Source organism: Balaenoptera ricei, chromosome 2 (genome assembly GCF_028023285.1).
Source record: "Balaenoptera ricei isolate mBalRic1 chromosome 2, mBalRic1.hap2, whole genome shotgun sequence".
NCBI classification, from domain to species: Eukaryota; Metazoa; Chordata; class Mammalia; order Artiodactyla; family Balaenopteridae; genus Balaenoptera; species Balaenoptera ricei.
In genome coordinates, this window is record NC_082640.1 from 65,957,883 (window position 1) to 65,981,545 (window position 23,663).

The 23,663-nt window shown below is 43.6% G+C and overlaps 1 long non-coding RNA gene across 1 annotated transcript in view; it reads left to right on the forward strand.

Annotated features, from left to right (window-relative positions):
• Positions 1-15,947: 15,947 nt before the first annotated feature.
• LOC132359259 (uncharacterized) overlaps positions 15,948-23,663 on the forward strand; it is a 57,544-nt gene continuing 49,828 nt past the window's right edge. Inside the window, exons 1-2 of the long non-coding RNA XR_009500782.1 lie at positions 15,948-16,055; positions 16,349-16,490. This is a non-coding gene — a long non-coding RNA (uncharacterized LOC132359259). The remainder of the gene's footprint in view (positions 16,056-16,348; positions 16,491-23,663) is intronic.

The window sequence follows — 23,663 nt, forward strand, 5'->3', positions numbered from 1 at the left end:
TATTGTTTTGAACATCTTGTAAGAGATTTACACGGTAAACCAGTCCATTTGCTATTTTTGGAGAATTTGGGGGAGAGAATGATGGAATGCAAAGTATAGATGATGACACCCATTTTCAGTTAGCTATGTAGAATACAATATCAAGTAACCTCGAATTAATCCCATTTTCTCATTCACTCACCTTTGGGTCAAAGGCAGAGCTTGCATGTACAACACTGAAGGCGAAAGCTTCTTAGATAGTTAACAAATGGAACATGCACAGTGGATGATGCTGGTCTCTTTGCTATTCTGTATTCAGGAAGACTATGAAGTCTGAACTTAGGCCAAGAGGAAAATCAGTTGTCTAAGATGTGAGTGCTGTCTGAAAGAATCACTGAATTCCTTTTGGAGCGCAGTCCTTTGTTGAAAGCTTTATTACTATTCGTTGCTTGTTTTTTTTTCTTATCACTCCCGCTTCATCAGAAAATCTCATTCCTTTTGATAGAGGGTCAGTGTTATAAAGAACTATTAAAATAAAATCAAATATTAATGCAATGAACATCTTAAAATTTAATAATACAGTGACTCTAATCACTAGCTACACCTGTGCTATTCTAAAATTCCGGGTGAATTTAGCTTAATCTTTCTTATAGCTTGTTTTTTTATTTAAACCTTTCCTCTTGACCCTAACCAACATTATACAGTTTAAATTTTTCTATTATTCTAAATGCATTGGATAATTGCTGCTTTAAAAATCTTGTAGCTTTAGAACATGAGCACTTTTTTCCCCCCAGCGTTACCAGTTTTCTTCTAACAAGGACCTAAATATTGTTCTCATACACGAGCTTTTTATCTACTGAGAACGTGGTTCATGTTTTCAGTCCACTTGTTTCAAAGAAGAAAAGGGAAGAGTTTCAAATTAATTTTTGGTGTCCATGATGACTAGATACATCAGTGCCTGCTTACACTAATGCCAAGTGGGAAATAGTAGTGGTTACAAGCTTCTTTTGATATCTGCTTCACCATGGTGGAAGAAAACTACTTCTTGATGCCTCTTTATTTACCTCATCGCTGGATTCTGCAACCTTGTAGTGATCCTTTTTCATCTTACAAGTTCTGTGCATCAAAGTAATGGCAGTACCTCTGGCACCAAAATAAAGATTGAAAGAGAATTGCCTGTGATAATCATGCAAAATGTGGTTGCACATGTCTGGCAGGGGAAGAAGAACCTGGACCTTATTCCTGGCTGCTAAATGTTGTGAATAAATTTCAGAGAGGAAAAAAAACAATTATTATGAGTAATTTTCAGAAAGAGAAAAAAAGCAAATGGCACCATAAAATATATCGTGCCCAAAATGTAAAATGGAAAATACGTATTTCAGCTCCCATTTCATTCAGTGATGTCTCCAACTAAACTGGATTTAAGACTTTGTTGTTGGAAATTAAATTCTTCCCTGTGTTTTGGTCCTGGCTGTTTGAAACAAGACTGTCTATACTAGCCTCTCCAGGTAAATACTAACCTGCTTCTTAACGTGGCTTCTGTTTCTTACAGTATATGTGGACCTTTGGCTCACGAGAGAGTCATGAATGTAGAGATTTAAAGAAAAAGATAAAGAAGAAACTGCAGCAAAGATGGCATTCCAATAAGACTCCCTGGGCAGTGTGAGTGCTTGTATTTAGCATAATAGAGCATGTGGCATCACTTATGCATTAGAGGGCATTTTCATTATCTGTGCCTGCATGAGCAAACACTGATGATGAAGGAATTCAGCCAAAAAGAGAGGGTTACAAAAATGTCATATGTAAATTAAAAAAAGCCAAGATTTGTGAGGGTTGCTTCTCCAGTTATAAGTGTGTGTGTATATACACATACATACATACACATGCATGTATATATAGTGAAATAATAGAAGAGACATCGATAAAAACAATGCCCCTTATACTTGATATTTGGCATCAAATTGTACTTAATGAGCCCAATTTTTATTTTATATTTTAAACAGGTTTGCAAATTTTTTTTCAAGACAACAGAATATTCTGAATTCAGGAAAGAGTTTAGAGAGGTTATTGCCTTCTTAATAATTTAGAGCTTCCATTGCTCTGCCAAGTCAGAAGATTAACATTTAATAGAAAAAAATTATATATCTGTAATTCAGTCATGGCTATTAGATCAGATGGATTTTACATTAAGTGAAAAAGATGTCGAGCATTTAAGGACCATTAAACTACAGGACTCTTTTATTGGGTTTTAAGGCCTCCGAGCCCAGGTCCTGCTGTGAAGATTATTTATTTTTACATGTACAGAACACACTAAGGATGGGAAAAGGGCATACATTTTAAAAGAAAATAGGCCATGAAAAAGTGTGATTTTCCACATTGTGAACAGCTACCATTCAGATTCAATCTTATTTTATAATAATTAGTTTTATGCATCATTAAGTAGCTTTCTTACAGGCTGGAAGAACACGGTGAAGGCCACTTTAAAAGTGGTACCTGCAGGAAATCCAAGTAGCTGGATACCCTCTGTTGACATTTCACTTTGAGGAACCACATTTCTAATAGTTTCCAGGTAGCTCAACATTGTAAAGAATTTAAGTTTGAAAATGCCTTCTCCAGTGGTCCTTAAGGACTATGAAAACAAAAGACCTAGAGAGAAGTGACTTCTAATAAGCATCTACCTTTTTCTAATGATACCCACATTGTCAAGGAAGGACTGGAATTTGACTTTTGAGAAGAACCACTCACCTATGGGGAGAAATTCTGCACCATCCAAAAGTCTGCACCATCCCTTTTATTAAGTGCGTGTAACACTTGACATTGTTGCAGTTAAATCATGACAAGCGATATCTTAAATAATACAAACTTTTCTTACTATTTGCATCATACCTCCTGTCCCATTCCCACCTCCAAAAACTGGGGAAGAATTTTATGTAGGAGCTTAAGAACAAATAGACTCAGGGAGGATGGAGGAAAGGAGTTAATGTAATTTGTAACTTTTTTCCCTACAATGTCCAAACAAATTTTGTGATTTTCTTTCTTGCTATTCTAGGATTTTTTTAATTGCCTTCAACTAAAGTGACACCTTATGGGCTGTTTCAGAAATTCTCTTTAGGATTTAAAAATGAAGCCGATTCATATTCAGAGTCTTCCTGCTAAAATCTGTTAAGCCAAAATAAAAATGACTGCTACTTAAAATTTTTCCCCTCTTTGTTGTTGCTACCGAGATTGTCTCACAGGAGTTGCAAGTTCCCACTTATGCACAATTAAAAACTCTTCTTTGTACAAATGGAGAGAGATGAACAATCACAGGGTTGCCAGCACAAGTCCTAAAGATGGAAGTGTATACGCCTCAATCAAATAAAGAGGGGCTGCTCTCTTGAGCTTGGAGGCTTGTTTTGTGAAAGTGAATTTTTCCAGTTGGCCTTAATCCCTAAGCAGTATAGCTCCTTTAAAGCCATCTTTATTCATTCACACCAATTGACACTTTAAGAAATTCCCCCAGCTACTGTTCATCTGAGTCTAAATATATCTGTTAGAGTCGAATGCATTTAAGAGGATTTGCAATCTGTGATTATCCAAAATACTATTCATTGTCAATATTTTTGGTGTGCCATAGCCAATCTTGTTATTGTAATGTACATAGCCACTTAACTGCAGCAAAGCCTGAATACATCACAGCAACTGGAGTAACCTGAGGAGGGCTTGTCTCCAGCTCTGTGCTACCATTCTGGCACAGCTTGTGTGGTTATGAACATCAGAAAGAATTCCTTAATATGCTGTTGCTCTCCTTCCAGACCCTTTTGGGCAATCTCACCCTCTGTGTTCTCTAAGTGGAGAGCAGTTACCAGGACAACAGAGAATTTGAGAAAGATTTAATTGTGATCTGGTGTCTAACCAGAATAAGGGGCTGGTGCCTTGAATTTACATTTTAGGTTCCCAAGGAAATGTCAATATGCATATTTATTATTTTTGCCCTACCTCATTACAAAAAAAGATTTTAAGGTGGCTCGCAATTTTTTTCTTAATATGGGTGAGGGAAAGGGGAATGGTAAATACTAAAAGGATAGGAAAAGCAAGCAACAGCTTGGGATCCAGAAAGCATGCCATGAATACCGTAATATTCTGCTTACTTTTCTGGAACTGGCCTCAATTTGACTCAACTTTCTACCAGCCAATGCAAAGAAGTGAGCGTCACATATGTGAGGCACAGCATCCATTAGGAAGAGCACAGTTATTCCTGGTTCTGAAGCCGGCCAGCCTTTCCCCCATGGGTCCAGCACATCATTTCAAACCGGAGTAAAAACTCCCTTCGGGACACATGCCATGAGATAAACAGGGTGCATCTTCCTAAGTGCTTCCATCGGACTTGATGGTAAGAAACATAAGCTATTTTGTAAATAACTTTTAAATTTTGGAATAATGCAGTGACTAATAGGCAGTGACTAAGAGTAAGAATAGTCCACATTTTGGGTCTATTGGGGTCCACGAGGAAGAATTCACTTTTTTCTTTCACCTTATTTTTTTTTATTGTAGTGCGGTTGATTTACAATATTGTGTTAGTTTCAGGTGAATAACATAGATATTCAGTATTTTTGCAGATTATATTCCTTTATAGATTATTACATGATATTGGGTATCTGATACTGTGCTACACAGTAAATCCTTGTTGCTTATCTATTTAATATATAGTAGTTTATATCTGTTAACCCCACACCCCTAATTTGTTCCCCCCCTTTGGTAACCACAAGTTAGTTTTCTGGGTCTGTAAGTCTGTTTCTGTTTTGTATATAGATTCATTTGTATTATTTTCTAGATTCCATGTACAAGTGATATCGAATAGTATTTGTCTTTCTCTGTTTGACCTATTTCACTAAGCATAATATTCTCACTAAGCATACTGTATATGTGTGTGTGTGTATCTATCTATCCATCTATATATATACACACACACACACACACACACACGTATATATATATATACCACATCTTAAAGTAATCCAATCATCTGTTGGGCACTTGGGTTCCTTCCATGTCTTGACTATCGTAAATAGTGCTATTATGAACATTGGGGTGCATGTTTCTTTTTGAATTAGAGTTTTCATCTTTTCTGGATATATGCCCAGGAGTGGGATTGCTGGATCATATGGTAGTTCTATTTTTAGTTTTTTAAGGGACCTCCATACTGTTTTCCATAGGGGCTGCACCAATTTACATTCCCACCAACAATGTAGGAGAGTTCCCTTTTCTCCACACCCTCTCTAACATTTGTTATTTGTAAACTCTTTGATGATGGCCATTCTGACAGATGGCCCTCACCTTATTTTTGGTTAACAGATACTTCAAAAAAATTTCTAAGGTAGATGTCTGTCTCTGGTATTTTTTGCCTTCCTTTCTGCTCTCTTTGTGCATTCATTACCTGTGTCCCTTCAGGCCTCCTATGCACTCACCCTAAATCCTCCATTTTTGCACCCCCTTATAAAGGCCTACCATAGACTCCTATTTTCCTTAATCTCCCTCACCTCTATTCCAAGATAGGAAATGGCAGAGCTTTCTGAGGCAGGGATTTAAAAAGCAGTATGACCAAATGAATTCATTTGTAAATTACTGATAACATGTTAACTACTGTAAGTGAATTTTTACTGTGAAAAGATATGTTTAACCCCCAATAACGTATTAATTAGCAGATAATCTTAGAGATAATAATAAAATTAAGGGGGAAAGTCCTATTTTAAGGAAGAGGAAGATAATTTGCCACATGTGGAGACATCATGGCTGCCTGAGTTATGCTCACCCCATCACAGTTCCCTTTAAACTACTTCTGCTTTTCAGATTCCTACCTCCCTCTATATTTTTGATGAAAATCTCTAAAAGGTATTATGTAGTAGCCAATTACTCTTCTCTTGACCACCAGCATATGAACCACTTTTCTATGTCTAGGGGATTCTCTGCCTTATGAGTCTTCATGAGATGAAGAGACACCCGCCCACTACAGAGGCTGAAAATGCCAAGTGTTTGCTTTTCCCTGGTGTCCTGGGATGCAGGCACATGACCCAGGCCAGGTCATTTTGCCAACTGTGCCCTTGACTTTGACTAGGGGACTAAGTGACAGAGGCAGAGGTGGCACTGGTCTCTCTTTCAGGTTGCAGGGACAGTTGGGTTTGCTCCAAGATCAAGTTCCTGGTGCAGAGATAGAAGTGGCCCAAAGATTAGCATCTAATGCTTGATGGGACAACTGCTGTTTTCTCCTCAGACAGACTTTGGAGTGTGATTTGGAAGATTTTTCTGTCCGCTCAGGCCTGAGCCTGGTTTTCCACCTTCTCTATAATTCATTGAGCTACCCAGTGCATTGTTTTATTATTATTTTAAAAAAATTTTAATCCAGTGCATTCTTAATAAATCCCCTATTTACTTAAAACAGCCAAAATTGGGTTTTATTGCTTGCGATTAAGAACCAGGGCTGATTTTTAAAAAAAATTTCCCCTTATTTCCAAAACAAAGTATATTCAATTTGAAAACTTTTAGAAAATACAGACAGAAAAAAGAAAAAAATAATTCACCCCTCCAACCCCCTCCAAACCTAGATATAACCATAGTTCATGCTTTGTTGTGTCTTTTTCAGTACTCTTGTACGTGTCCATTCCAAGGAAGACTATCCTGTAAAGCGATAACAGTACAGGATTTGGGGGCTACTTCCTTCTCTGTCCAGGGAATCCAATAAATAGACTTCCTACCCTTGTTTTAAGAGCCTGAGGTTAAGAGTGGTTAATTGAATTGGACTTTGTGGGCAAGAATTTCTTTTAATCCTTTAATTTAAGATTACATTTAAATTACAATTAAATTTAAGAATCACCTACAAAAGGATGTTAATTCTTTGCCAAATAGGTTGCAATTTTTTTCCTTCTCACTTTATTTTTCCCTTTAACTTTGTTTTTTTCTCTCATTCACCAGTTTAAATTTTGTATTCAAATTTGTCAATCTTTTGTGGTTTCTGGCATTGATATCATACCTTAAACATTCTTTCTGAACATGTGGATCTATATTTTATCTAGTTCTTTAATTATATTGTTTATATTACATAATCCATTTGGAACTTTTTTAATGCTATCACATGAGGTACAGATTCACTTTAAGTATTATCCATAGTTCTATCCAGTTTGTCTAATTAATTCAATTATCTTTTTTTCTTCAATGCAATAATATTTTTTTTTCCACTCAAAAATGTATTAAATTCCTATTTGGGTCTATTTTTCTAATCTTCATTATGTTCCATTGGCCTACCTATCTCTTACCTCCACTTCAAAAATCTGTATATTCTCTCAAGTTCCAAATCTTCCTGCAATTACTCTTGAAAAAATAAAAGATAATATTGGATAGATAGGCAGGGATTTAGGGGAAACTATTAGTTAGGAATTGCCATTATGGAAAACTCTGTTCTTTAATGTGGGCAGGGAATGGAATGCTCTGGTTAATATCGAATTTTGGTAAAGAAGCAAGTGTATTGAAGTAATTTGGCTGGCCTTTGAGAATTCATAGGGCCTGTTAAGACCTGATAGTATCTCAGGATCATCAGCAACACCACAAATACTGATTATCATTATGCTCCAGATGCACTGATGTGCTCATTAACAGAGCTTGAGCAGAATACTGGATACAGCAGAGCTGACTGTATTTGCTTTTGGAATCCTGGGAGTGAAGTGAGTGTTAGGGTCCTTGGAGACAGATGGCAAGCCCATCAGTTTGCTATGTGAGTTACCACATCTATACTAAGCTGATGAATGGACTTTGTGAGCTAGAACTATTACAAAATGGTAACTAAGACAATGGTAAACAGTTGGTCAGTAATCCATGGAGCCATTTTCCAGGGGAGGGAAAATGTTCTTTCTATCCTACTAGGCTCCAAATAGCTTTCTGGCAGGGGATCCAAGAGAACCCACTTGGATTTTGACAGCACACCACAGAATACCAGGTCTTAGAAGGATAATCTGTAAAAGTTCCCCACATTGGTAAGATTGGTTGTATTGGAGGAAAGCCAATGGAAACCCACGCATAGACTGATAAATGAGGGAACCAGGGCATTTGTACTGCAGTGCTTCCCCACCTTTCCCCATACGGGCCTTCTTCTATCCCAGCCATACTGGGCCAATGTCATTGCCCTCATGGTCCTAGGCTTGCCTGCCTCCTTGCTTTGCCCATCTTATTCCCACCTCTTAAAATGATCTCTCACTCCATTTCTTCCCATTATAATTCACCCAGTTCTTCAAGGAATAACTCAAATCCTACTTCCATGAAGCCTTCCAGGAATTACCTTTTGGAAGAGTTTTTCCTTTTATTCTGAACTCAGAGAAGTTCATCAAACATTTCTTGAGTACTTGCCAGAAAGGCACTGCCCTAGTGTTGGGGAGTGTATTAGTTTCCTAGGGCTGCTGTAACAAGTTACCATAAGCAGTGGCTTAAAACAACAGGAATTTATCCTCTCACAGTTCTGGAAGCCAGAAGTTCAAAATCAGTTTTATTGGTTTTTATCTCCTAAACCATTTATAAGCTACTGGACAGTAGAGGTGCTCAAAAAACTCTCTCCAGCAGTGGCTGCCCCAGCCCAGAGTCTTCCACTTGAATAAGTGAATGTATGAATAAAATAGAAAATTAAAATAACCTGGAGAAAAAGAGATGAGTGAACAAATAACTGTACTTCAAAAATATATTCGCCTTTGCTTACTACATAACCCATTTATATAACATTTCCAAAATGACAAAATTATAGCAATGGGAAAAAATCAGTGGTTGCCAGGCGTTGGGCATAGTGGATTATATAACATTTTCAAAATGACAAAATTATAGCGATGGAGAAAACATTAGTGGTCGCCAGGGGTTAGGGCTAGTGGAGGGAGGGGAGTGAGTGTGGCTATAAAGGGATAGACAAAGGAGATCTTTGGTGATGGAATGCTTCTGTATCTTGACTGCAGTGAAGGTTACAGAGTTACACGAATGTGATGAACATGTGAACATGACCTAGAATTTTACACACATATTGCACTGATATCAAATTCCTGGTTTTGATGCTTTACTATATTTATGTGAAGTGTAACCATTGGAGGAAACTAAGTAAATGAAAAGCAAGAGCTCGCTAATATCTTTAAAATTTTCAGTGACTCTGTAAGTATTTAAAATTTTAAAATGGTAAAAATAAATTCACCTTGTTCCTCAGAAAAATAAGAAATATATATGGCAAAGTAAAAGTAATTACATTAGGAAATTGAGGGTTAAGAAAAAGGTGGGGGTAATGTCCTTATATCATAACTAAACTTGGGCTGCAAAGTCGGCTCATGAGCTTCCTAAAGTCCAAAGAAAAACATCGATCTGTTAGGGTTTTCTGTGTTTTCCCTTGAGCTACACCTTCTCTAATCTAGAGGACAGCACCTTTAGAACCTGAGTGAATCAAGGAGTTTTTCTGTTGTTTTGTGTTACAGTGAAAACACTGAGCAGCGGCCCATATCCTTTCTCTTCTGCATTTGGATGGAGGTGTATTCTAGAGCTTGGTCTGCCCAATTTACGCCTTGGCTGTGATGGTCAGCAGGAAAGGCCAGGGCACATGATGGAAAAATGAGCACAGTAGAATTTCCAAAGTGCAAAGTCTGCTGAGATCCTTCTAAAATGGCACTGTGTAGGAGAAGAGGTTAATGTCTTGAGGGGAGAAATTAGCTTTAAATCAAGTGAGGAGTGTCTTTTAGAAATTAGTGGGCTCAGCTGGAAGTTGGGACTTGCCTTTCTATAGAAAGTCTTTTCGTCTTACTGGATACTCTGTATGTATATAATCACATTAGATATTATATGTGGGCCCTCCCGGGATGTATTTAATGATGAGAATTTATGAAGTTTTGTGAAATGTACAGATGTAAGCAAAATTTCGTTCTGGCTCCTGGGTATGCCCTTTATTATTGGCTGTGACTGCAGATAAGTAACTTAACCTTAGTATCTAGACCCGAATTGAAAGAGAGATGCTTTGATTATTACAAAAGTACTTCTTGGCACAAAAGTTTTATGAAATTCTACTTCTAGGATGATTGTTGGTTTGTCTTGGCACTTGGACCAATTATGTTCTTACCGCTTTCTCTGAATTATGAACTTCAGAGTTGTTTTTTCTGACACTAAGTTTGGTTGTGATGTATGTGTGCTTGCATGCATGTCTACAAACCCCTCACCACTGGTGTTAAGGAGTCAGTCCTTGCTTATGTATATTAACAGAGAGGAAAAAATACAGGGGAGAATCAAGCCACTTTGGTTGTAAGAGCTCCCCTCCAGCCTCTGCAATGGTGGCTAGAAGACAAGCCCTATGAAAGGAGAGATTAAAGGCAGAGAATTCAAAGAGCTCACCAAAGAAGCAGCAAGTTGATGCTGGAAGCAGACTCATTCAAAAAGGATTCCAGAATAGCTCAAAGTGGCTCATCATTTCATTTCAACCCATCATGTGCACAGAACTCTGTTAGCGAGTGGCCCTACTTCCTGTGTCATTAGTCCAAAAGTTAGAATGAGACTCTGCTACTTCCCCTTAGAAACTATTTATATTATGTCAACCAAGGGTTTTAGTTACAAGAACAGTTGTCTGGTTTAAGAAGAAAGGTAATTTGTTGAAAAAAGTATTAGGAAGCTCATGGAATCACTGGAAAGATGGAAAGACAAAATTTGAAGGCTATGCAGCCAAACCGTGTTGCAAGAATTGGTTCAGCGGAAAAGCCACTGTTACTATTCCTCAGAGCCAGATCCCAGGCAGGTTTGCATCCTAGCTGCCCCCTAATTGTGCTAATTGTGAGGGAGGCTGGGAAAGTGATTTTGGGGCATCATCAACACCACGTCATACTAAGACGCATGCAGGGGGAGTTTCCCAATTATAGAAATGGTTTCAAGTTCCGGGAAGCCAAAAATCAAACCAACAAAATACAAATATCCACTAACTTCCCTCTGGTGTCCAATACTGTAAAACACTGTTGCAAAGTTATGAGTAAATCCCCCCCCAAATTCAACTCTTGTAAAATGTGGAATGAATTAATGTGAAATAAATTAAATAACTGGGTGAGACAGCAGAACTAGCTGCATGGCAGTTCTGAGAGTCCCACTGCTTGATTCAATTAAGGCCAAGTCCCAGCTGCCATATGGTGCCGTCTGGGGCAGCTGTCAGCTCCAGCTTCAGTATCAAGAGAATGATTCTGGATTCCGCAGCAGGCAGGGATTCTAGAACAGTTACAGTGATTCTGAAACTCTCCTACTTAGTTGGTTCTCATCTAATTGTCCTGACCTGGGGGGGAAACCAGTGATGTAGGAGTATACTGTCCATCTCTCTACTTTACTGTACAGGGTTGCCTGCTGTTTTCCTGCTCAGCTTCACCCTCCTTCCCTATTCCTCACTCCTGCTGCCGAAGTAGAAGATAACAAATTAAGCCTGCCTCTTTTTGAGAACAGAGTTGGGCAGAGGACCGAGGCAATCACCAATTGTGCTATATCCAGGTTTGCCTTAAGAGGTGGTGTGTTATGGGATTTTACCATATCAATAATATTCCTTCTTTCCACATTTTTGCTTCAAAAACAAAATACAACAAAATAAAACTTCCTCCATCCTAACCCTCATATAATATAAAAAAAATGCATTCATCCATTTCTCAAGGGGAGTCAACCCAGTGTCTCATAAGAGCTGTAACCAGTTCCAAGCCCAAGTCCAGGGTCTCTGAGGATGTCTTCCTCTTCTAGTTTTGTCACAATTTTGTGATCTGACCAAGAAACTAAACTGTACACTTAACTACTCCCAAGAGTCAGGGGTAATGATAGGAAAGACAAGAAAAATGATTGAGAACTCAAAAATGTATAAATGGAATGGAAGAAAATATGGATAGATGCTCAAGTCTCAGTTTTTGCAAGTAGGCCCAAGGCCAGAATTGGTGTTTGTGACTTTCCCTCCCCTGCAACATTTAAGATTCCCTTTGCCTTCAGCCAGAACCTCAACTGGATTATTTAACCAGGAAAGGTGACCCAAACCTTCATTTCTGAGGGATCTGAGCCCTTGATGACACTTTTTCTAGGGAGTCGCTTCTGAGTGGTGTGCTAGATCTATCTTGTATTGGCTCCTGAGAGTAGGTTAATAAACTTTCAGCAATGTTTTGGGCCACTTGTTAAACATAAGCCATTATTAAAAATTAAATTATATAAACTCACGATTAAATAAATTATATTAAAAACAATGTGATAAATACCCCAAACTCATCACTTTCTAATTATTTTGCTATTATCCATCCTTCTGCGATTATTTCTGTCTTTTGTATGTATGGTAGAAAAACCATATAATGGTGTGCTACTGTTCATTTTATCCTAACTGCATGTTCATAATGTAGTAATGTCATATTGATAGCTTGAAATTGGCCACAGTAGGAGTTTTTAAGGAAATTGGCAAACACTACAATTCAGTGTCACCGATTATAGTTTTCACTCATTTTTACCACTGATCACTGCAGTGTCAAGAGAAGTCCCAGGGGATCTTCTAGGTTGCATCTATTCTTTTCTCTTCCTGAATTATGTAGTAGCTATGTTACAACACCACAGTAGTATGAGGAGGTAAGATAGCCAAGTCTTTGAAACTTTTGTTTTTGTCTCCTGACTGAAGCATTCTTCTCTCAAGACTAGAATCTGTAAACCAACAGAGCACAGAATTGTAGGGATGGGAAGCAGAAATTCTGTGAGTCATTAGTTCTGAAAGTGACAAGCAAGGACCTCCACATCCACTGCTTGGTTCCTGGCCCTGTGTACTGGTTGCTGGTTCAAGGAATATATCATGTACTGTAGATCAATGAACTAACCTCAAAGGTGTTGTCTCTCCAGTGGCGCTATAACTTGAGTTTTCCATAGGTGATTACACCCTTCTATAAAGCCAGTTGCCTCTGAGTGATTTGGTACATGGTAAAAACTTTGAATAAGGTCTATCAACCAACTTCCTAATTTTGCAGAAAAATGGGTTCCTTAGGAGCAAGGTGGTCTTTGATACCAAGTCTGTGTAGAACGTGAGTCCACAGACGGTTGTGCTGGCGGAAGTGTGATGGGCATGCTAAACAAATCCAAATGTGTTTCTGTGAGGACAAAACACCACCCTCTCCAAAGAGTGCTGTATGAAGCCTAGGTCAATCACTGTTGGCCAGTTGAGCCCATGAGATCAAGAACTTAGGGATCAGAGCTTTTCAGTCTTTCTTTCAGCTGGTCATTGCTCTTGGAAGGAACTGCCCACCGCATAGTCCTTGAATTCTCAGGCTTTTCGTACTGTTCTCTGATGATGGCTCCCCATGGCCTTCAGTTTGAAATCCAAGTTCCTTAGTATGGTTGTTCTTATTTGGAGCCCCGCCTACCTCTCCAGCTTCACATCTCACCCACCCTTTTTTGCAGCACCTCAGCCCCAGCCAGACTAAGCTACTTGCCGTGTTGAATGCTTTCGTCCTCAACCCGCATCCCAAGCCGCTCTGCCTCCCCTGCTTTTGCACTTGCTCTTGTCCACCAGACGCATCCTTTCACATGTCCTCTGCCTTGGCCCTTTAAGACTTTCCTCTCTTGCTCCCTCTCCCCAGGGGAAATGGATCCTTAAGCACTCGTGAACCACCCCTGCAGACCCATCTACCCAACAGGCCTAGAGGACGGAAACGTGAGCTGAATGAGTAACAGGCAAGTGTCTGTTGGAGCTGCCCTGGCTTATTTGAGCGCAGTCGGTGCAGTGACAGCAGCAGAGCATGCCAGGGCGATGGGAAGGCAGGGTGGGGCCTGTGGTCAGGGAGAGTGGAGGACACTTCCTCCCCCCACTTCATGAGACCGGGTGCTGCCTCGCTGTGCCATGGGCCAGCAGCAGTGAAAAGCTGGCCTCGGGGCCTGGCCAGAACCCACCTCAGGGAGCTACCACACACCTCACATAGCCTTTGAAGGCCTCTCAGTAACTCCACAGAGCAAGCTGCACAATGAAGGTTCACGTGTAAACCCAGAGCTCACACCTCCTACTGCTGGTGTGGGTGTTCAGTCTCTCCACACTTAAAAAGCGCGCGTAATGAGTTTGTGTGGGTAGCAATAAAGTCTTGGAGGCATAAGGGATCCCATCGTTTCTTGAACATGAACAGTCACTGCCAGTTAATTTCATTGGAGGACAGCCCCTGTTACAAAACCTTTTCCTTATTTTAACGAAATCTGCCTTCCCAAGACATCCCCCGGGTGATCCTGAGCCTAAAAACAGGCTATAAAGGTGACTAGAAAATGGCATTACCTTTCTTTTTTTTTTGACAGCCACATTCCATTACTGATTCTTATGGAGCTTATTACCAAGTAAAGCCCCTAGGACTGTTTTCAGATGTAATTAAATCAGACCTCATAGTGTTATTATGCAGATAACTGAGAACAAATAAGTAAGGGACTTTACAATTAAACCTATTAAATGTTGTCGTGTTGGCTTAGGCCTGGCCTTTCCCAATTGGCCCAGCATTGTAGGAATTAAGCTAGAGTACCAGAGATGTTGCAAGTGGGCAGGAGATGGCAGGAGAGAGCCAGGAACTACCACCACTGCGGCCTCCAGGACTGTGAGGGTGTGGAGGCCTGGGCTCTAGCTGGTGGGGGGAAAACAGGGAACTGGGGCAGAACTGGCCCCTGGGGTGAGGAGCAGGGGGAGGGCTGAGGATGCACATAAACCCAGAGCAAGGGAACCAGAAGAGGAGAGTTTGCAGGTACTGAGAGAGGTGGGCTAAAGGGGGGAAGCAGAATCACGTGCCTGTGGAAGGACTCCTGAGCCCCACGTGGGACATACAGACTTAGGGATCACCAAAGCCAGCCCCCAGACACAACAACAACCTGAAGGGGCAGCGAGAGGGAAATGGGCAAGTAAATCATGTAACCCACATGTGACAGAACATTCTGCCCCGATGAAAAAGGGTGTTGCCAAAGAGTTTTAATGGCAGAAAGATGTTTTTTGGTTGAAGCTTAAATCCTCCTGTTGATACCAATGATGTAGTAAAGATCTGTGGCATGTGTGTATGTCTCCTATATATATATGTATGAATGAATAAATATTCTGAACATTCCTTCTGTATCGAGAGAGAGAAATCAGTCAAAAAGTTAACATTGCTCATAGTTTCCAAATCTGCCTCAGAGAGCATATGCTACTTTTTAAATTAGAAATTACAGTAAATGTTATCAGAATCTCCAGTTTCCAAGAATTGGGGCACAATGACTAGAGTACAGTGATGGAATCCTTGCTTAACACCTGGAATTCTGAACCTATTGCTCTTAAGACAGGTAACCATTAGCTATTTATCAAACACTTAGCCTGGGCCAGCCACTCTGTTGGCATGCATGGATACAAAGGTGAAGAAACCCCTACTGTGTTGTTAGTTGCAACTATGATAAATAGTATCATAAATTCTTGCACAATACACAGTAAGGGTTAAGGAGCAGACTTTATTGGGAGAAACACACAAAGTAAAGATCCGCAAGGAGAGACATGAGGTCCCCATCTTTTCAACATCCCATGGAGAGGCATGCTGGGCTTGTTAGTCCGATGGAGGGACACTAGAGGAGTGGTCCAGGAAAGCAGTCACCTTTCACGTGGGGACCTGGGGACCTGTGGGAGTTTCAGGCAGGACAGACCCTCTTGCTGGAGCAAAGGAGCTCCTGGTCCCATAGGAAGCTGAGAAGAGGAGGCCCCAAAAACCATAGCCAGCTACTGGGGTCATTTTCACGTGATCCTCCTTGTCCCCCCAGGCACTGTCCTTGTTCTTACGAAGCTCACAGCATGCCAGGAAGACAGATATGTATCCAGAAAACCATAGTCCCCTGGTAGTTTTAGGTCTTAACCACATAGAGCTGCCCAGATTCTGCCATGGCCCATCATTTGAGCCTGCCAAGATTTTTTTGAATTGAGTCATCCCAAATTTGCTGTTCCTCACAGCTTTGTGTCATCAGCACAGTGACAGACATGTTCTCAGTGTCTTCATCCCAATGGCCCAAGGAGCCAGCCTCTCAGCAGGCCACCAGGAGGGTCCTCGGGGCTGACTGGACTCCGCCCCATCAGCCAGGTAGGACTCTGCCCAGAGGTGCTGTCAGCTCCCTTGCCCCTTCCTTAGCCCCGTGGGAATCCAGACCTCCCCCAGGCTTCTCACGTTCCCCATCGAGCCCCATGTGAGCAGATCGTCTTCAGGCCCAGTAACCTCCATCCCTTCCTCTCTCCATGCCCACTGCCACTCCACCACCTCAGGCCTCCTTTGTCTCCAGCCTGAACAACCATCATGGTCTCCTAGCTGGTCCCCTGGCTTCTATTTCTTCCTCCTCCTACCCACCTTACATTCTATAACCATTGTCTTTGAAACAGGCGTCCAACTGGAGTATCATTCAGCAATAAAAAAGAATACACTGCTGATTCATGCTGCCATGTGATGAACCTGGAAACATGGTGCTGAGCGAATGGAACCAGAGGCAAAAGACCACACATTGTGCGATTCCATTTATATGAGGTATCTAGAAATAGCAAACGTATAGAGACATAAAGCAGATTAGTGGTTGCCTGGGGCCAGGGGTAGGAATGGGGATTGACTACAAATGCCCACGTGGGACTCTTTGAGGTAACAGAAATGTCCTAAAACTGGATTATGGTAATGGTTACACAACTCTGTAAATTTACTGAGAATTATTGAATTGTACACTTAAAAAATCTGGCACATATGCAGGGCAAAGGGAGGGATTGATGAGGGTGGACGGGACAGAGGGTTCTGGTGTCCTCTAGAAGGATCCAAAATATTCCACTGTGTTTTTTGTGAGATCATCCAAGTGGCTTTATGAATGAGATTAATGTTATACTAATTCTTTACATGAGAGAAGATTTTTTTAACCATAGAGATAATGAATATATTCTTATTTTAACGAGATCATTCTGACCATGTTACCATCTGCCTAAAAACTTTCTTAACCCTGTGCCTGTAACACAGAGTCAAGGGGCCTCACCATGGCATCGGCGCCCTCCCATGGCAACGGTCTCCAGTGTTCCTCCTTAAGTACCCTGCACTCCAGTCACACTGGATTACTTGTGGTGTCCCCAACACACCAGGCACGTGTAATGCCTCTGTTCACCCTTTATCTCCACCTCGTGTCCTGACCAAGCGTCGTCTTTCAAAGCCCAGCTCACATGGCACCTTTGCTTAGTGGGATTGATGATTCTTTTATCTCTGTTCTCCCATCCCCTCCATTAAAGCACATTTCATTGTGCTACACAGCCACCTGCCTCTGTCTCTTGTACTGGAGTATAAACTCCTGACGGGAGAGGCTGCGTCTTAGTCATCTGTACATCCACAGGGCATGCAGTGGGCGCTCACTTGTTCCTCACTCATTCAACAGTCATCCATCTGGAGCTGGGTTTCCCAACCTTGGCACCATGGCCATGTTGGAACAGGTAATTCTTTGTGGCGAGGGCTGCCCTGCACGTTGTAGGAAGTTAAGCCTCTGACCCTGGCTTACCCTCATCCCTGGCCTCTGACCGCTGCATGTCAGTAGCACCACACACACCCAGTTGTGACAACCTAATGGGGTCTCTAGACCTTGCAGATGTCCTGGGGAGAGAACCGCTGGTTTAGAGCCTTCTCTGTGACAAGCAATGTGCTTAGGATCATCACTGTGTTTTGTGGAAAACATGCTGGGACTAAGGAGAGAGCCCTGCAGCCCACCCGCAGTTACTACTTGCCAGCTGCCCTCAGAAGGGAGATTGGTCCACTGGGTAGTCCAAGCTCAGCCTCACCAGGTCTACCAGCCCTGTAACCCTGTCAAGCCCCAGCGCCTGCCTCGACTTTAGTTGTGTGTTGATTTCTCTTAACTCAGTCTGTCTTCACCTTTTAAGTTCCAGAACCTTTGCCTGGGTAGGAAAGACAGGAGTAAAATGGGAGGTTTGCAGTTCTGCTTTCTCACTGTCACCTGTGAACCGCCCACTCTGCCACAAGCACCAGCTTGTCCCTTCCTCTTCGTATTCATGTGGAACTACGTTACCAAAGCCCCTTCTATTGTCCTGGGGATATTCGCAAGCCTAAGCGCATTCTCCCAACACCCACACACCCACTTTACAGGCTGGGGGTGGAGCCTCTGTTGCTGCCTGCCACGATGCTTCTTTTGCCCTTTGTCCTTTTTGCCTCTGAGGAATGAATTATTTGTGTACTCTCAGAATTTGTAAAAGGCTGCTCCCATCTTTCTTGAGTCATCTTCCTGTTTCTAGAGTTTCCAGCTCTGCTTGTCCTGAGATCTCCTTCCTAAAGTCTATAAACACTCATTTTAATATTAAATATTTATATACTAGTAGAGACAGATTAAACACAGAACATATGACTCCAAACCCAGAGTAGGATTATCCACTCTATTACTATTACATCTCCAGGTTTCCATATTTACTTTCCTGGTTATCATATTATCTTAGTTTGAGTCCCTCCAGATACAGACCTGCGAGAAGGATTTGAGTGTAAGTCATTTTTTGAAAAGTGATCCCAGGAGACATGGGCAAGGGAGTGGAGAATTGAGGCAAGAAAGGAAGGGAGCTCATGGAATGTGTGTTATCATGCCCGCGTTTCCACTGTGGGCAAGGGAAGCTTAATCCCAGTGGGAGCCCTGGGAGGCCCAGGAGAGCGGCCTCAGAGCTGCCCCACAGAAGGGAAAGGAAGCTGGAGGTTGATTCGCCAAATCCCCATCCTCGGTGTTCGTGGGCACTTTCCGAGGCATTAGCTCTGCCTCTGTGGCTTGCCTGGTCTGGGCTTCATGCCAAGACTCAGGTGCTCCCAGGACACAGGAAAGAGTGTGGGATGTGGGCACAGACCTAGTCTTCAGCCATGTTCTGGGTTGACCATATGTCCTCAATTTCCTTTCTTGTCCATTTCAACAGCCAGTCTTTGGGGGACCAGAATTAAGGTCTCCTTCCTCTGTGTTCTGAGAGATTACATTGGCAACAGGGCCTGAACTCCACATTTAGTAGAATGGATCTCCGTTATGGGTCTGGAGATCCTCTTCACCCCGAGCCTGCTGCTGTGCAAATTCGGTGAGGGTGTCAGCCAAGGCTCGCCATCTCCATGCTCTGGCTGGGACCAAGGTGGGGAGAGGGGTGTGTGGTAAACAAGGGGTCCTGCTTCTCCCTGCTCAGCACCTCAGAGGGACCTCAGGGGCATTGGATCGGGCTTCTTTGCCCTGTGTGGCAGCACACCACAGGAGATGCACCCCTCTCAGTGGGCAGCGTAGGGCCACGCACTCACCCCTGCGTCTTAGGAGAAGTACACTGTGCCCCACCCTCACAGAGGACCCTGCCCCTCTGACCAGCACTGGTGTCCCAGCCTGGCAGGGACCATGAGGCCCTATGTGGACGCTTGCTGTTTTTCTCTGCCAAGACGGCTCTTCTCTTTGAAGAATTAAGTGTCCCTTCCCCATCATATTTGTCCCCTGTTGGGAGGTAAGGAATGGCTTCACCCACCCCAAACCAGGGTGGTCTCATGACCAGCCTCAGCCTATCAGATTGCCCCAGCCCCAGGATTCTCATGTGTATGAATACGCAAGCAAGGTCACTCAGAGCCCTTTCCAGAATGGACGTGCACAAATTAGGAGAGAAAAATGCCTTTCCCCCGGGGGTTGCCAGGGAGCTAACTAGACATGGCTATGACAGGTGAATATGGCTGCCAGCCGCTCCCCATTCCGTGGCCCTGGTTTTCTCTCCTTTAAGACAGAGCCATGACTGTGGGTGAGCGCGGCGGAATCTGTGGAGTGAGCTGTAATCTGGCCGTCCATCCCCGCAGCGGTGGGCAGTAAACCAGAGTTGATGCAGCATTGGAAGCACTTAAAAGCAACAGGCCAGATGTTCTCTTAGAAACATGGATGGATCTTAAAACCGTAGCCCTGAGGGCTCACAAAATAACATTAAATACAAATGGAGTAGTTAGACAAGATAGTCTTCAAGGTCCCTTCCAGTCCTGTGTTTGTGAACGGTAGTGTGGATCATAGAGGTTAGAACTATGAACTTTGTGATCTGTTTGCCAAGGCCCCATCCCTCTTTGGTTGTGGGTACCTTCTGAGGCGTTAGCTCTGTCTCTTCCAGGTTGTGGGCCTCATGCAAAACCTCAGGTGTTCAGAGGACACAGGACTTGGTTTCAAATCCCAGATTTGCCATGTACTAATTGCAGGGACCTTGGGTGAGTCACTTAAGTTCTCTGAGCCTCCGTTACCTAACCTGAAAAACAAGGATAATAATCCCTATAGAGTGCACTGGACATTGTAAGAGCTCAAGAAATGATGGGCAGTTCTCTTACACTGGGTTGGCAGCATTTCTCTGGGGCAGGAGGAAGATAGACTGTGAGGAAAGGTGGAGGGCTTTGCCAATGTGGAAAAGCCCAGTAGGGAGTAGAGATGTGGATTTTGTCTTAAAGGGAAGTGGTGCCCTCCACTGCTTGCCTGGTGTTGCCAGGCGTCCTTCAGGCTCCCATGGCCCTGGGTCAACCTCGCATCTGAGATGGGGCTCTCACCACGGCAGGCTGAGGCTGGCCAGGCACAGGATGTAGGTCAGGCCCGTTTTCCAGAACAGCTCTCCCTCCTCCCCCGAGAGCATTCATCTCCTGAGGTTGGTCTAATTCAGGACCTCAGATGCAGCCCTCTTTTTCCTTCCTCTTGTCACCCCTCCAGCTATCAGATCACAAGTAACCCAGAGAACACGTGACTGAGCCCCTGTGACGTGCTGAGCATATAGCTCTGCATGATGCCGTGCTCTCCTCATTGGGGTGCAGTGAACACGGGGCTGGCCCTGGTGGGCTCACCGTCTAGGGGGAGACAGGAAGACTTCATGGGCACCTATACCTGCACCCGTGTGCAGAGTGCTGAAATGGGGAAGCGGAAGTGCCACAGGAATGTGAGGAAGGCCACCTGACACACTTGGGGCGGGCTTGGGACCTTGGGAAGGCTGCCAGCCCAAAGGGCTAGCTGAAGAGTGAGCCAAGGGTGGGCTGAGGGGGAATGAGGGAGGCAGGAAAGGGGGATACACAGGACTGAGTGTACAGGCAGATGAAACAGAGACAAGAGAGTGCTCATTGCTCCCGAGGGTCCAGGGGAATGTGAAGGGAGAAGTGGCTGGAGCCGTGGCCAGGCCATGTGCTGGGCTTGGGAAGCCATGTCGAGAAGCCAGGGTTTGGTCTTGAGGTTGTGGGGATCAGGAAAGAGCTTTAAGCAGGAGAGTCTCAGGGATCGATTCTGTCTTAGAAAGACAGCTCTGGCTGCTGCAGAAACATTGGTTTTGAAGGGGAGAGGGCAGAAGGGAGGAAACCTGGTAGGAGGTTGTCTCAGTCATCCAGGTAAGAGCGGCACCAGGTAGGACAGGGAGGGAGATGCTGGACAATGAGGAGGGGAATGCTAAGGTGGTAGATTGGGAGAGGGAGGCCCAGGGGAGTCCAAGGTGTCTTGCCTTGTCCTTTGGGTGGTGGGAAGCTGGGAGGAAAATAGATTCTTGGGGAAGGCAAGCCTGGTAGAACATCGGTGGGCACCACGAAGGCTGTCCTGATGCCCCTTCAGTGCAGGGCCTGTTCCCAGATGCGGGGAGTGCTGTGGGCAGGCAGCCTCCAGGGGTCAGCTCCTTTAGGGACTGCCTTGCCCAAGGTCATGCCCCTTTCCAAGGCACCCACATCCTTTGATTTTGGTGTATGAACTCCTGGCCACCGTTCCCACCTCGGGACAGCTCTGAAGGGCCATCTTACCTTCAGTGCTTCTGTGGCATAGGCTGGGGCTCTCTTTGGACCTGATTGCTGGTCAGCATCTCCCTCTGCCCCCTCCAGGTCCTTTCCCCTCCCTTCCACAGGTGACCATCCCAAGGGCTCTCCTTGGAGGAGAGGCCCTAAATATCCTTCTCACTCACTAAACTCCAACTCAGAGTCTGGTTCCCAATGACCCCCAAGGAATCATACCTCTTGTGTCCACACCCCTTTGCAGTGACATGCAGAGATGAAGTCTATTTCTCCACCCCTTGAATCTGAGCTGGCCTCATGCCTTGTCTTGCTTTGACAAGGAGAATGTGTAGAAGTGACTTTCTGGGACTCCAAAGTCCAGGCTCAAGTGGACTTGCAAGTTTCACTTTTGCTCTTGGAACCCAGCTGCCATGTAAAAAGTCCAGGCTGTCCTGTTGGAGGAAGGCTGTGCGGAGGAGAACTGAGGCCCTCAGCCGACAACAGACAGCATGACCCCAGACATGTGAGTGGGCTCACCTTGGATCCTCTAGCCCCAGGTGGGCCACTCCAGCCAACACAACAGGGAGCAGAGATAAGCGTTCCCCCTGAGCCACCCAAATTCTGACTCACAGAATTGTGAGTAATAAAATGATTGTTACGCGAAGCCCCTAAGTTTTGGGGTGGTTTGTGATCAGCAACAGATAAGTAAAGCTGCATGGCTGCACCAGCAGGGAAGTCCCATGGCTCATGCTCAAGTAGGGCAGGCACCCATGCATTAGAAAACCTCGGAGGGGCTGGCCTTCCTGCCAGCTACCACAGGGTTAAATGCAGCTTTTATCCCCCAAGGATGAGGCTCAGGCTGTTTTGTCATCCTGGAGCCCATCACTGCTCATCTCATCTCCACTCCTGGAACAGGGAAATGCCAGTGCTATTACCTCTTAAGCCTCTCTGTGTCTGTAGAGAGCAGTGCCTCACTGCCAAAGGAGCAAATGAGGCCCAGCTTTGCGCAGAAACATTCATCGTCCTGCGTTGCTCCAGGCAGAACCCCAGCATATATTTCCCTTCTGTGGGAGCTGGCTCAGACTGCATCCATCTTCACGAGCTCATTATTCATCTGATTATTTTCATGCCGTCCCAGTGGGGAGTGAAAGCCATCAATAAATCACACCATTGCTGCAGATTATATTAAATGACCTGGGCAGAGTGCTGGCTGTGCCAGTCTCTGTGACCATGAGGGCCAGGGCCACTTGTGCAAGGTCCTTCTCCCGGGCTGAAGAACACTTGCTCTGCTTTCAACCCAGACATGAACCCACCTCTCCATCGCCCTTGATATCCTTCGTGTGATTAAAATCCATGAGCACAGCCTCTGCGTTAGCTGTGTGACTTGGGGCTGGCTTCTTGGCCTCTCTGAAGCTTGGGGCTCCTCATCTGTAAAACATCCAGAAATCCTTGTTGTGAGGACAAAATGAGAAAATGAATGTGAGATTTGCACTCTGAGAAACGCATATGGGCACACGGGTGGCATCATATGGTCATTATTTCAGAGTAACCGTGACACGTAGAGGGTACCATGGGAGAGACATGCTAGATTGGACATTGAAGAGCCATGAGCAATCATGTACGATTTCTTAACTTTAGATCCTCATGTTTCAAATGGACCCAGTAGTATTTGCCCCATCAATTTCATAGAGCTACTGCGAGGTTCAAATCAAATAACAGTTAGGGGAGCCCTTTGGCAAAGCATTAAGTTGTACAAATGTAAGCTGCCTTACTGAATCATTTCTTCTCTGAACTCTGTTGTTTTGTTTTGTCTGTTTTGCTTTTACCCGTCTTCCTATTTCTCTGGTTTTCAGTATTATTGTGAATCTTCCCCAAGACATTCTAAGATAATCAAGAAAATTTGATCCAGTTGGCTTTTTTGGAAGGGAAAAGCAACTGCCGTTATTGAGTACTCATTACATTTCAAGC